Consider the following 13,715-nt stretch of genomic DNA (forward strand, 5'->3'; position numbering starts at 1 on the left):
AGTAACTTTCCCACTTGTCAATTTTCTTTCTGTATATATTTCGATTCAAAATGCCTTCAGGTTGAATTTATGCGTTCTTTACGTCCGCTTTTGTTTGTTCTATCCAAGGGAAATTCTTCAGTTTATCAATTCTTTCAAGAACTTGGTGGGTTAGTCTGGTTTCTGGAAGCCTCTTAAGATGTCCATAAAATTGTAGCCTTCTTTTCCTGAAGTCTGCAGCAATATTAGATAATTTTTCTGTGGATTTCCGGGTTTGAAGGCGGTACCCGTCTTCCGTACCCTTCTTGGCTCCTCTATCTCACGGTCAATAGCTCCTCAATCGTAATCACGTAGGATGAATGGACCTCGAACCAGTCCTCAGATCTGGTAAAGATCCCTAACCGGAATCGAACCTAGGGCCTTCGGTAAGAGGCAGGCACGCTACCTTTAGACAGCCGGTGTGCCCCTCAGCCGGCATTAACGGAAATGTATAAGCAATCCTATCAGACAAGCAAGTTGCTCCCAGTCTCGGTACTAAAAAAGGAAGGCGTAGCGGACGGAAGTGAAGTATAATGTATTTGTCGGATGTCCTGGTTTTATTTACGCTATTGTCCTGGATTCCCGGTCTGTTTTGATATTCTGTTAAAGTTTGAACTGAGAATGTATTAATCCTGTATTAAACTATTAATAATCTTCTTTTGTCCCTTTTCCCATAAGCTGGTGGGGTTCCGGGTGTGAAATTGCCGCATATGTGATTTTGGTCTTGTTTTACGGCGGGATGCCCGTTCTGACGCCAACCCTGTGTGGAGGGATGTCCGGCTCCATGATAAATGGTGGCCTTTGGTCACAGGGGGCCCGAGTTCGATTTCCAGCAGGATCGGGAATTTTAACCATAATTGGTTAATTCCTCTGGCACGGGGGCTGGGTGTATGTGTCGTCTTCATCATTTCATCCTCATCACGACACGTAGGTCGCCTACGGGCGTCAAATCAAATGACCTGCATCTGGCGAGCCGAACTCGTCCTCTGACACTCCCGGCATTTCATTTTCCTTAATAAATAATGTTATTTGCCTTACGTCCCACTAACTACTTTTGCGGTTTTTGGAGTCAGTTTTCTTTTTGTGGAGGGATGTATACTTCAGTTACTCGTTGAATCACCTGTCTACTTCAAAGGAATCGACTTTTCTTTCAAACAATACAATGTTTCCTGTCCTGTTTTGTGTCCATGCTGAGGGATGAAGTGGATTTTCTCCTTTACAATGTTACACGTTCTCCCCTACCTAAGCAGATGTTACGGTGACCAATCTATCTGCAGTTCACAGTGATTAACGAGTCTTTCTTTTTCGCTGTTTCGAAGTCTTTTAATGTGAAGTATACTTGTGTATTATCAATTTCAGTTCTATTATGTGGAGGCCTGGGAAGCAACCCATGAAGTTGATGCTCTTGAAGATCGTGGATTAAATCCACCAGTCACCTCCCGTGATCCCAACGTAGTAACAGTGATTCAATGCCCGAAAGTAGTTCAGCGAACGAAAGGAAGTTCAATAAAACTTCCAAGCAAAGTCAGGATATATTATGTAATATAATGACATCTGATTGTTTAATTAATTAATTAATTAATTAATTAAAATGTTACCGGGAGAGTTGCCCGTGCTGTTACGGCCGCGCAGCTGTGAGTTTGCATCAGGGAAATAGAGGGTTCGAACCCCACTGTTGGCAGCCCTGAAGATGGTTTTCCGTGGTTTCCCATTTTCACAGCAGGCAAATGCTGGAGCTGTACCTTAACTAAGGCCATGGCCGCTTCCTTCCCACTCTTAGGTCTTTCCTATCCCATCGTCGCCGTAAGACCTATCTGTGTCGGTGCGACGTAAAGCAAATTGTGAAAAGAATAAAAAAAATTAAAATGTTCACAAACAGAATGGATTAAATAATTCAAAAAATTAGGCCTACTTGTTAAAACTGTTTGTAAATAATTCTGAACTTAACCATGAACAATTAGTTTCTTAACATTTACAAGAAGTTTAAAGTCGAAAGTTTAAAAAATGTTAGACTTCACAACATAGATGCCAAATACTTGGCGCACGCTTCTGTTAATTGCAGGTGTGGAACTGCCGGCAAAGCTCCCATTCTCCCATGTGTGTGTGTGTGTGTGTGTGTGTGTGTGTGTTCGAGCAATATTATTTCATATTGGTTAACTACCTGATGTGCCCGTGCTACGCTTCGGAATTCTCAGAAACAGTCTTTGTGGTTTTCCTACCTGAAGTCGTCAGTAGGAATGTAGCAATTAAAAGCAATGTTATATAAAATACTCGATCAAATGAAAAACCACACATTTTCTCACTTTTAACGAACAGTACTACGGTGCCGATCTAACAGTTCAAAGTTCCAGTGCTGGAATGACCAGACCGCAGACAGCCGTGAACACTCTTCTGCCGTTACTGCGTTCAATATGCACACTGCTCATTCCAATCAGTGCTTCAGAGTAGGGATTGAATAGCTCGAATACTGTGATTAACCTGTTTGTTACGTATCAGTAGTATCAGAAAATTTATGAACCAGAGGAACGGCATGCTAAAGAAGAAAGTTATCTAACTCCCCAGCTACTTCCAGCCAATATTCAGACAGGCTGTTATACTCAGTACGACCGGGTGAGTTGGCCGTGCGGTTAGGGGCGCGCAGCTGTGAACTGTCGACAGCCCTGAAGATGGTTTTCTGTAGTCTCCCATTTTCACACCAGATAAATATTGGGCCTGTAACGTAATTAAGGTCAGGGCCGCTTCCTTCCCACTCCTAGCCCTTTTCTATCCCATAGTCGCCATGAGTCCTATCTGTGTCGGCGCGACGTAAAGCAAATTTTTAAAAAACTCGGTATACAGCAGTAATCCCATCTATCGGAGATGAGCTGCAACAGAGACACACAGCACATCACAACAAACAATGGTCAATGTAATGTTATTGTTGATTAATATTATGAGCTTTCTGTATTGTAGGCCTTCACATTCAGTTTTCTTTAGACTCTGTAATATTAGGGCGTCTTATAAAATTAATTATAGCGAAGACTGTAGTTCCTTATTCCTCGACTTTACATACTGATTTTCATTTAATTCTGTTTACCCATTTTTCTGCCAACGGCCGTACCCGTGTTGAACACCGGATCCCGTGAGATCTCCGAAGTTAAGCAACATTGGGCGTGGTCAGGAGTTGGATGGGTTGTCACGCGCTGTTGGTGGGGGGGTAAGGGAATGGAGGAGCGGAAAGGAACTGGCCACCCTACCGCACGTAAACTCCGGCTCAGGAACACCTCTGCGGAGGTTCGGACATGCCTTCGGGCAGTATAACCCTTACCTACCCATTTTTCTCGTGGTGCAGCTGATATGGACTTAGCAACAAAACTCCAAATTCATGAATATCTCTTATCATAGCCGGTACAGTAAAAATGTATAAGACATAAATGATCGGAAATTTAATAATATATAATTTAGTTATATACTGTTGGTAAATAGGGCCACTAATAAAACAAATATTCGATAATTCAATTTTAGGCCTTCCCCTAAACTGCCATTTCACTCAACGTGAATAAAATTATTTATAGACTACATTGTAGCGACTTATTCCCCAACTTTGCATACTGATTTTCGTTAATATAGGACAAATAATAACATAAATATTTGAGAATTAAATTTTAGGCCTTCCCCTAAACTACTATTTCTCTCAGTGTGAAAAAGATTATTTATGGCCTAGATTGTAGCGACTTATTCCCGAAATTTACATACCGATTTTCATTAAATTATCTTCAGCCGTTTTCTCGTGATGCGTGTAAATACATACATACATACATATATTACGGAAAATTAAAAATTGCATTTCCTTGTTACTATAGATACGACCGATACAAAAATACCATCCTTTTTAAATTTTAAGCAATGTACATACAAGACTCTAATTGTATATATATAGATGTATGGTATAATATTTTAATTCCTTTATAAATGTGAGTGAGAGTGTTAGCATAATGTAATTGTACTAAATTATAAGTTAATATATTTGCAGAAAAGTATTGTAAGTGTGGTTAACTATAAGAGACTGTCATGCGCCCTAACATCTCCACTTGAAAATAAATAAAAATAAATAAATAAATAAATAAATAAAAATAAAAAAGAGGGAGGACGACTACTGTTCCAATGAGTAACTTTTGCTAGTTTGTGTGGTGGTTGGTAATGTTTTGTACCGTGCCGTGCCTGTGCAGTGGAGTGGAGTGGAGTGGAGTGTGTTGGGACATCGACTCAGAGAACCGACGACCCGGCTGGGGAGGGAGGGCTGCAGCACTTGTAATTATCACAGGTGGTAGCAAAACTCCTGAGGCCGACCCTGCTCTGAAATGACCGCTATTAAGGAAACATTATGTTAGTCATTGATTCATTACCACAGAGACTGACCCCCAAGACCAACCTACACAAAATGCGTGTGGGGATTACTTTTCTCCCTTAATTCCATAACATATTATGGTGTGTTATAAATACGAGTAAATACAGGATTATTATGCATATTCCACGGAAACTGACGTTAGGATCCTCTGGTGGTTAACGACAAGTACCGCTATTCCGTACGTTTATTTATGCGCCCATTGTATCGGTTAAATTTTCTTAGACCCACGACCTTGTGAATAATAAGCAAGGGTTACCAAAGAATTACAACACCTCACTAACGTGTTAGGAGTCCCTACCACAAGGTTGTGTCGTTCCCATGGCTTACTGACCGTCCTCATGTCAGTGTGTCGCTCTATTCAAGGACACAAGCGGGACGGAACGGGATTCTCCAACGCCTTGTCACTGGGAAGTTCTTACTCAACAGTGAATCACGTCTCAGTTACTGGTGACTGCATGAATGCACTAGGTCAGTAGTTCCTAAGCTTTTCAGAAGAGATATTCATTACGGAATACTATTTTCCCCGTAGCACTTATATGACAATTACTTGACGACGGAAGGTCATCCTATAAAGCCCGAAAACTTCTATTCGTCAGGGCGTCGTTAAACTGCTAAAGGAGAAAGACGGTTACTTTTACACACAATAATAATAATAATAATAATAATAATAATAATAATAATAATAATAATAATAATAATAATAATAATAATAATTAGTGGAAGGATTTGGAAGTGCAGCACCTTTTTTAAAAAATGTAGCTATTTTCACAGATTAGTCAATATATGTTAAAATCCCACTTTGCTGATTCCTATTGTTAAGCTCATAACTTTAGTTAATATTCTAGTTTCTGGTTATACCATCTACCTCATCATCATTATTTTCTTCGATAACAACACTACCATCATGTATAATTACAGTACTAATGCAGTTTTAAAGCAGTTCGTAAATCATTTTAATCGTAATATTTTAAATACCTTGTTATAGTATGTGCATATGTAACTGAATATTTGTAATACTATGTTACTGAAGAAAAGTGTATTTTTTAAATTTCATTTACGACTTCATTTTACAAGGACTTTCATAAGAGATATTATAATGTTAATTTAATATTTGTTTTTATCTAATGTAATAGTAAATGTATATGTTTCACATCATTAGGTTTGTACCTGTCTGAAGAAAAATAAATAAATAAATAAATAAATAAATAAATAAATAAATAAATAAATAAATAAATACATACATAAATTAAATATGTGGGGACATGAAATGAAACGAAATAAACACAATTTGTTTCTTTTTTTTTTGTATGGTCACTATGTTTTGCCACCTTTTCTCTTCTATTTCATGTTTCAAGCACCTTTTCACACCACATTTATTTGCGTTTTTAAAATATTATACTTTTTGTTCCTTTCTTGAACAGATTTTGAACAGTTTGTTTGATCAGAAGTCAACATTAGTCAATAAATAAATATTAAAATATAATTTATGGAAACTACCAGTAATTCATATCCCAGCAAGAATGACCAATCTGCAACTGTGAAATCAAATTAAAATTTAAACAAAGATGTTGCAACAGTTTAAACTAAGTTCAGTTAGTACTGGCATGACATTAACGGTTTCACCTATCTACTGCGTACTCTTCCGTTGGCCGTAACAGCCCGGACCAGAGCGTATTTTTCACAACACAAAATCAGGTCGAAGGTTAAAAAGGAGGTATTGAGGAGGAACAGTGGAAGAAGTTAGGGACAACCCCGATAGATATTTTAAACTCAAACTCGAATTAAATTTGAAGAACAATCCAGATGTGGAAACTTTTACAACTTCGACTGAACTCCCTTTACGAGTGCTGACAAGATATTCTTCACTGGTTTCTGTAGGATGTCGAGCGGAGATTCTTGCTATGTAAGGATCTACTAAGCTGAAAGTGCCAGCGATTTACTGTCAAAAAAGATTGAAATATTGTGTGTAATCTAATATAACATGTTGATTAATTATTCGAACCCAGTAAATGTGATAAAGGAAGTTCATACAAAAGGTTTAAACCTTAATAAAATGATTTCATCAACACCTTTTTATATGCATTTTCAGAACCTTTTTGCCCCTTTTCTGATCATACCTTCCACCTTAAAATGCTCTCAATAATAATAATAATAATAATAATAATAATAATGATAATAATAATAATAATAATAATAATAATAATAATAATAATAATAATAATAAGAGCGTGTGGTTTCCCAAGGGTAGTGATGTGCGCGAATGACACCTGGAATCGCAAGAATCGGTCCTTACGACTCCGAAGTCGCACTCAATGTCGCATACGAGGAATCGGTTCCCAATGACGTCACCAGTGTGCTGGGTGCACTCACTAAAGTGAGTCTTCCGTACATAAGTGGGGCAAAGTCGAACGTGCAATATTTACCATTTCTTTTGTATACAATGAAATGCCTTATTGGTTGTCATGAATGAATTATGCCACATAATAATGAAATAACAACTTATCCTAGTAGTGTGGAAATCACGTTACACATTTCGAAACTGGGTGTAGCAATCGACATTATTATTTATGCTTATACTGTATTTTTCTAATGTGGTTTTCAAATATCGCTAGTATAAACGTACAAAGTCTGTGGAATTAAGTCACATTTTTAATAAGCACATAAGTTGTTTCGTAGCGTACCTGTCTTCCGTTACATTTAATTTGCAATGAAGATTTCGTGTTGCTGTCCGACTCGTTGGCTGAATGGTCAGCGTTGAGGCCTTCGGTTCCCAGGGTCCCGGGTTCGATTCCTGGCCGGGTGAGAGATTTTATTAGCCTCTGATTAGTTCTTTTGGCCCGGGGACTGGGTGTTTGTGTTTGTCCCAACATTTTCCTCTTCATATTCAGACAACACACTACACTACCAACCACCAGAGGAACACGCAATAGTGATTACATCCCTCCACATAGGGTTGGCGTCAGGAAGCATCCTGCTGTAAAACAGGGCCAAATCAACATGTGCGATACAGTTCGCACCCGCGACCGCACAGGTGTGGGAAAAGTGGCAGAAAAATAAGAACATTTCATACTATTGCTAAATATTAAGTTATTATGGGAAGCTGTCAGAATCACTATTTTTGTTTTCATCACTGCTTAACATTAGTTAAGGTTGTCTCTTTTGTACAATTGTATTTTGTTGAAATAGTAGTGTTATGTCATAATCCCTGTAGAAGTTTTGATTTGTTTACAATCCATACAATTTGATTAGTTTCAAACAGAGAATCATATTTTCTGATCAGATTACAGTCGCATTAGGGTATATAACTCCAGAACACTACAGTGAGAGCAGGCATGGCTTGTAAAGTGACCTGGTTATAAACCTAAACGACGTACTCACATTACAGAACAAATTCGTGCTGCACGTGTTTACGTATCTGCATCACAGATGGTGCTACTAGTTCCTCAGATTCGGAATCGACTCTTCGCGATTCCAGTCGGAACCCATCACTACCGAAGAGGCCTGCTGCAGGTCTTTAGAGTTGACACCCTATAGGCGACCTGCGCGTCTGTGAGGATGGGGCCCTACCTATGATGAATTCTCATGTTGAAGACGGCACACACACACACCCACCCTTCGAGCTATTAGAATTAACCAATGAAGGTTAAAATCCCCGACCCGGCCGCGAATCCAACCCGGGACCTTCTGGACCAAAGGCTAGCACGCTAACCATTTAGCTACGGAGACGGACAGTGTATGACGATGAACATAATTGCTCGTACATTTTTAAAACTACTGGCTACTGCTTCAAGCATTTAAAAGGTTATTTTATTAAATGTGAAAAGTCTGCAAATATTCAATTTGGATGGTGTTCGGAGAAGTTATGCTTTATACAACAATTTTGTGGACTGTTACAACTGCATTGTCTACGTTCCTGATTAATTGCAGTTAGAGATGTCTTATACAAACAACAAAACACCATTTGGTAGAAGTTCGATTCTTCTTCTTTTTCTACCGCTTTTCCCACACCTGTGGAGTCGCGGTGCGCACTGCGTAGCACATGTGGATTGTGGTGGTTGGTAGTGTGGTGTGTTGTCTGAATATGAAGAGCGGAGTATTGGGACAAACAATAACATCCAGTCCCCGAGCCAGAATAATTAATCAGAAGCGATTAAAATTCCCCTGACCCGGCCGGAAATCGAATCCGGGACCTCTGAACCGAAGGGCAATACGCTGACCATTCAGCCAACGAATCGGACGAGGAAGTTCGATTACTTCTCATTAACAGAAGTCTTACTCTCGTCACACCATTCCCTAAGTCCATCTATGTCCTGAAGATATTGCATTCAAAGGGACCAAAATTTGTATGAATACATATATTTATATTATAAATGCAATTAACTCAAAATAGTAAAAGAAATATGTATCTGCCCCCGATCAGAATGTTTTCTGGTGAGTTCGGTGCGGTGACAAAGCATTTAGAGTATGATACTAGTAAGACACTTCAGTGTACTCCATAACCTTTCAAAGACTGATACATTTATGAAAATCCACAGCCTGTTTCCAGTCATTTGACCACGTCAGGAATGCAATGAATGAAGCCCCATCTAGCGGCGAGGATAGGGATTGTGCCGGCTGCCGAAGCCTGTCGCGCTCTTCTGGGGCAAAAATTAATGACCGACAGGTGAAATGAAATTATATTGGAGTGTGTTGCTGGAAAGAAAGATGACAGGGAAAACCGGAGTACCCGGAAAAATCTGTCCCACCTCCGCTTTGTCCAGCACAAATCTTACATGGAGTGACCGGGATTTGAACCACGGAACCCAGCCGCCTGAGCCACGTTCAGTTCCAAGCCTCTTTCTTTATATCATTGGGAAACTCTAATCGTCGTCACCATGGCCTTCCCGTGCTTTTCCTGTCCTGGTCGAGTCCATTATTGTCCTAGACTGTTTATCCTACTAACAAGACCACAATCGAAGCCGGTAGTTTCATCAACAGAATTCACTCCTTAGCCTTTGTCTACTCATTACGAGTGCCCTCATGCTATTGTTTCCACGCGATTGTACCAGCAATCATTCTCTCTCCTTTCATGTCTGTTACTTCCGGTTTATGAATAAGATATTCCGAGACCACCCAACTTTCACTCCCGTACAGCAAAGTTGTAGGGATATTTTCATCCGAAAGTTCACTTCTTTAAAAATTCTATTTATCGCAATTGCGAGCTTCGTTAATACGAACGCGAATGAATTTGTGAATAATCCACAAAGAAGTCGTGGGAAGATTTTGGTAACAACCTGGAAAGGCTAGGTCAAGCAGCAGGGAAACCTTTCTGGACAGTAATAAAGAATCTTAGGAAGGGAAGGAAAAAGGAAATGAACAGTGTTTTGAGTAATTCAGGTGAACTCATAATAGATCCCAGGGAATCACTGGAGAGGTGGAGGGAATATTTTGAACATCTTCTCAATGTAAGAGGAAATCATCTTGGTGGTGTTGTGAACAGCAAAGCTCATGGGGAGGAGGAAAATGATGTTGGTGAAATTATGCTTGAGGAAGTGGAAAGGATGGTAAATTAACTCCATTGTCATAAGGCAGCAGGAATAGATGAAATTAGACCTGAAATGGTGAAGTATAGTGGGAAGACAGGGATGAAATGGCTTCATCGAGTAGTAAAATTAGCATGGAGTGTTGGTAAGGTACCTTCAGATTGGGCAAAAGCAGTAATTGCACCTATCTATAAGCAAGGGAACAGGAAGGATTGCAACAACTATCGAGGTATCTCACTGATTAGTATACCAAGCAAAGTATTCACTGGCATCTTGGAAGGGAGGTTGCGATCAGTCGTTGAGAGGAAGCTGGATGAAAACCAGTGTGGTTTCAGACCACAGAGAGGCTGTCAGGATCAGATTTTCAGTATGCGCCAGGTAATTGAAAAATGCTACGAGAGGAATAGGCAGTTGTGTTTATGTTTCGTAGATCTAGAGAAAGCATATGACAGGGTACCGAGGGAAAAGATGTTCGCCATACTGGGGGACTATGGAATTAAAGGCAGATTATTAAAAGCAATCAAAGGCATTTATGTTGACAATTGGGCTTCAGTGAGAATTGATGGTAGAATGAGTTCTTGGTTCAGGGTACTTACAGGGGTTAGACAAGGCTGTAATCTTTCACCTTTGCTGTTTGTAGTTTACATGGATCATCTGCTGAAAGGTATAAAATGGCAGGGAGGGATTCAGTTAGGTGGAAATGTAGTAAGCAGTCTGGCCTATGCTGACGACTTGGTCTTAATGGCAGATTGTGCCGAAAGCCTACAGTCTAATATCGTGGAACTTGAAAATAGGTGCAATGAGTATGGTATGAAAATTAGCCTCTCGAAGACTAAATTGATGTCAGTAGGTAAGAAATTGAACAGAATTGAATGTCAGATTGGTGATACAAAGCTGGAACAGGTCGATAATTTCAAGTATTTAGGTTGTGTGTTCTCCCAGGATGGTAATATAGTAGGTGAGATTGAATCAAGGTGTCGTAAAGCTAATGCAGTGAGCTTGCAGCTGCGATCAACAGTATTCTGTAAGAAGGAAGTCAGCTCCCAGACGAAACTATCTTTACATCGGTCTGTTTTCAGGCCAACTTTGCTTTACGGGAGCGAAAGCTGGGTGGACTCAGGATATCTTATTCATAAGTTAGAAGTAACAGACATGAAAGTAGCAAGAATGATTGCTGGTACAAACAGGTGGGAACAATGGCAGGAGGGTACTCGGAATGAGGAGATAAAGGCTAATTTAGGAATGAACTCGATGGATGAAGCTGTACGCATAAACCGGCTTCGGTGGTGGGGTCATGTGAGGCGAATGGAGGAGGACAGGTTACCTAGGAGAATAATGGACTCTGCTATGGAGGGTAAGAGAAGTAGAGGTAGACCAAGACGACGATGGTTAGACTCGGTTTTTAACGATTTAAAGATAAGAGGTATAGAACTAAATGAGGTCACAACACTAGTTGCAAATCGAGGATTGTGGCGACGTTTAGTAAATTCACAGAGGCTTGCAGACTGAACGCTGAAAGGCATAACAGTCTATAATGCTAATGTATGTATGTTTGTATCCAGTTTTGTATTGCCTACCTTATACCTCAGTCCTCTTAGATTTCTACCCAACTGATATCACTTTAGTCTCTGAAATGCTACAACTGGAAAAATAATGACAATATAGTAATAAATCTGTCTACACTGACTGACCAGAAATCAATTATCAACAGTCTCTTATGGAATGCTAGAACCTCCGTGGCTCAGGCGGCAGTGCGCCGGCTTCTCACCGCTGGGTTCCGTGGTTCAAATCCCGGTCACTTCATGTGAGATTTGTGCTGGACAAAGTGGAGGAAGGACAGGTTTTTCTGCGGATATTCGTGTTTTCCCTGTTATCTTTCTTTCCAGCAACACTCTCCAATATAATTTCATTTCATTTCATCTGTCATTCTTCATTGCCTCAGAGGAGTGCGACAGGCTACGGCAACCATCACAATTACCATCCTCGCCGCTAGATGGGGTATTCATTCATGCAATGCATTCCATTCCATTCAATTCAATTCCATTCCTGACCCGGTCGAATGACTGGAAACAAGCTGTGGATTTTCCTTTCTTATGGAATGCTACTAAACTATATGGCAGTTAACAGAATGTGAAAGAGAACCTACCCAATGCGTGAACGGAATGGTGTTTGTAATTCCTCTAGAGGAGGCAGCCAATAAACGATCCTGCCTTGCACGCCGAGCACAGAGGTAGCAGGGTTTCTAAAGGGCCCCACAGACGGTCCGTCTTACTGTCCGTCTTGCCTGCGCAGTTCTAAGATGAGAGGTAAGTCGGAACACGGAAGAGGACACAGACGCTCCGTTTTGCTGTCAGACTTGCGATCAGTTTTCGCTACTCGTGCACGGATAACATGCTAGAGCAGCTTCTAATTTACACCGCTCTAGCATTAGCTTTGAGATCAAAAGCTAAAAAGAAAAGGGCTTGATCAAAATGGGCAAAAGCTTGGTTAGTTAAACGAGATACACTGTCGCATATAAATTTAATGAAAGATTTAACTCTTGAACCAGGTGACTGGTACAATTATTTGAGGATGGACAGTGAAACGTATTTATACCTTCTTTACTTGGTAGCGCCCCATATCAGAAAGAGTGACAATGCAATGAGACGGGCAATAACACCGCATGAACGACTCAACGTCACACTTCGTTTCCTAGCAACCGGTAGAAGTTACGAAGATCTGAAATTTTCCGCTGCGATTTCAGTCCAGTCTTTGGGAGTAATAATTCCTGAGACTTGCTCTGCAATATATAAGGTGCGCAAGAATCAGTATCTCAAAGTAAGTAAAATTTATTTATAAGTTTCTTGCACGAGGTAAAAGGAAATGTATTTCATGTTAATTTAATATAAAACAAGGTATAATGTATGCTTAGAGTACAATAAGAAACAATTATATAACGGAGTGTAAAAATTAAGTCTTCGTCCAACCAACCTAAAAGCAAAAAATATAATTAATTACATTGGGTTAAATTATATTTTAGTTGCATGATTTAATAATAATAATAATAATAATAATAATAATAATAATAATAATAATAATAATAATAATAATAATAATAATAATTTTATTTTGTTTCAGTTTCCAACAAAAGAAGATGAATGAATTTGTACTGGACAGCAGTTTGAAAGAAAATGGAATTTTCCAAATTGTCTGGGTCCGGTTGTTGGAAAACATGTAAAAATAACCCTGTACCGTGTACTCTTTACTTTTGATTTTCCACAAGCACGGATTACAACGGTATAGCTGTATGAATTCCATTAGAAACGCTCGAGACATGATTGTTAAATCCGACATTATGTCCTACGAGCGAACTGCACTATAGGAGCAATTGGTTAAAACTGACGCTAAGTCTGAAGACCCCACACACGCTCCAACTTGCTCGTCGACTTACCTGTACACGCACAGAAAAATCAGGCGCTGCCAGATTCACTTCGAGCCAAGCCTAAGACGGTACAGGGATGAAAATTCTACCACACACGGTCCGTCTTACCTGTCGTCTTAGAACTGCGCAGGTAAGACGGACGCTAAGACTATGGGGCCCTTTAGGGTGGGAAGGAAGGGTAGGTCAGCAGTCTGACCAGCGACAGCAGCACAGGTCACCTAACCAGTTTTCAAAGAAGTTTAAAGAGTTCGAAAGGCTCGAGAATGACTTATTTATCAGACCTTTGGCTGAAAATGTTGGCCATTACTTCCACCTTGAGCCGACATATCTAGAGTGCAACACTGTTCAAGAACATACTTGTGCAATG

At 39.9% G+C, this 13,715-nt stretch overlaps 1 protein-coding gene across 4 annotated transcripts in view; it reads right to left on the reverse strand.

The window, feature by feature from the left end:
- Positions 1-13,715, reverse strand: part of LOC136871959 (putative uncharacterized protein DDB_G0291608) — a 609,035-nt gene that overhangs the window by 210,330 nt on the left and 384,990 nt on the right. The window lies entirely within an intron of this gene.

Source organism: Anabrus simplex, chromosome 4 (genome assembly GCF_040414725.1).
Source record: "Anabrus simplex isolate iqAnaSimp1 chromosome 4, ASM4041472v1, whole genome shotgun sequence".
Lineage (NCBI taxonomy): Eukaryota > Metazoa > Arthropoda > Insecta > Orthoptera > Tettigoniidae > Anabrus > Anabrus simplex.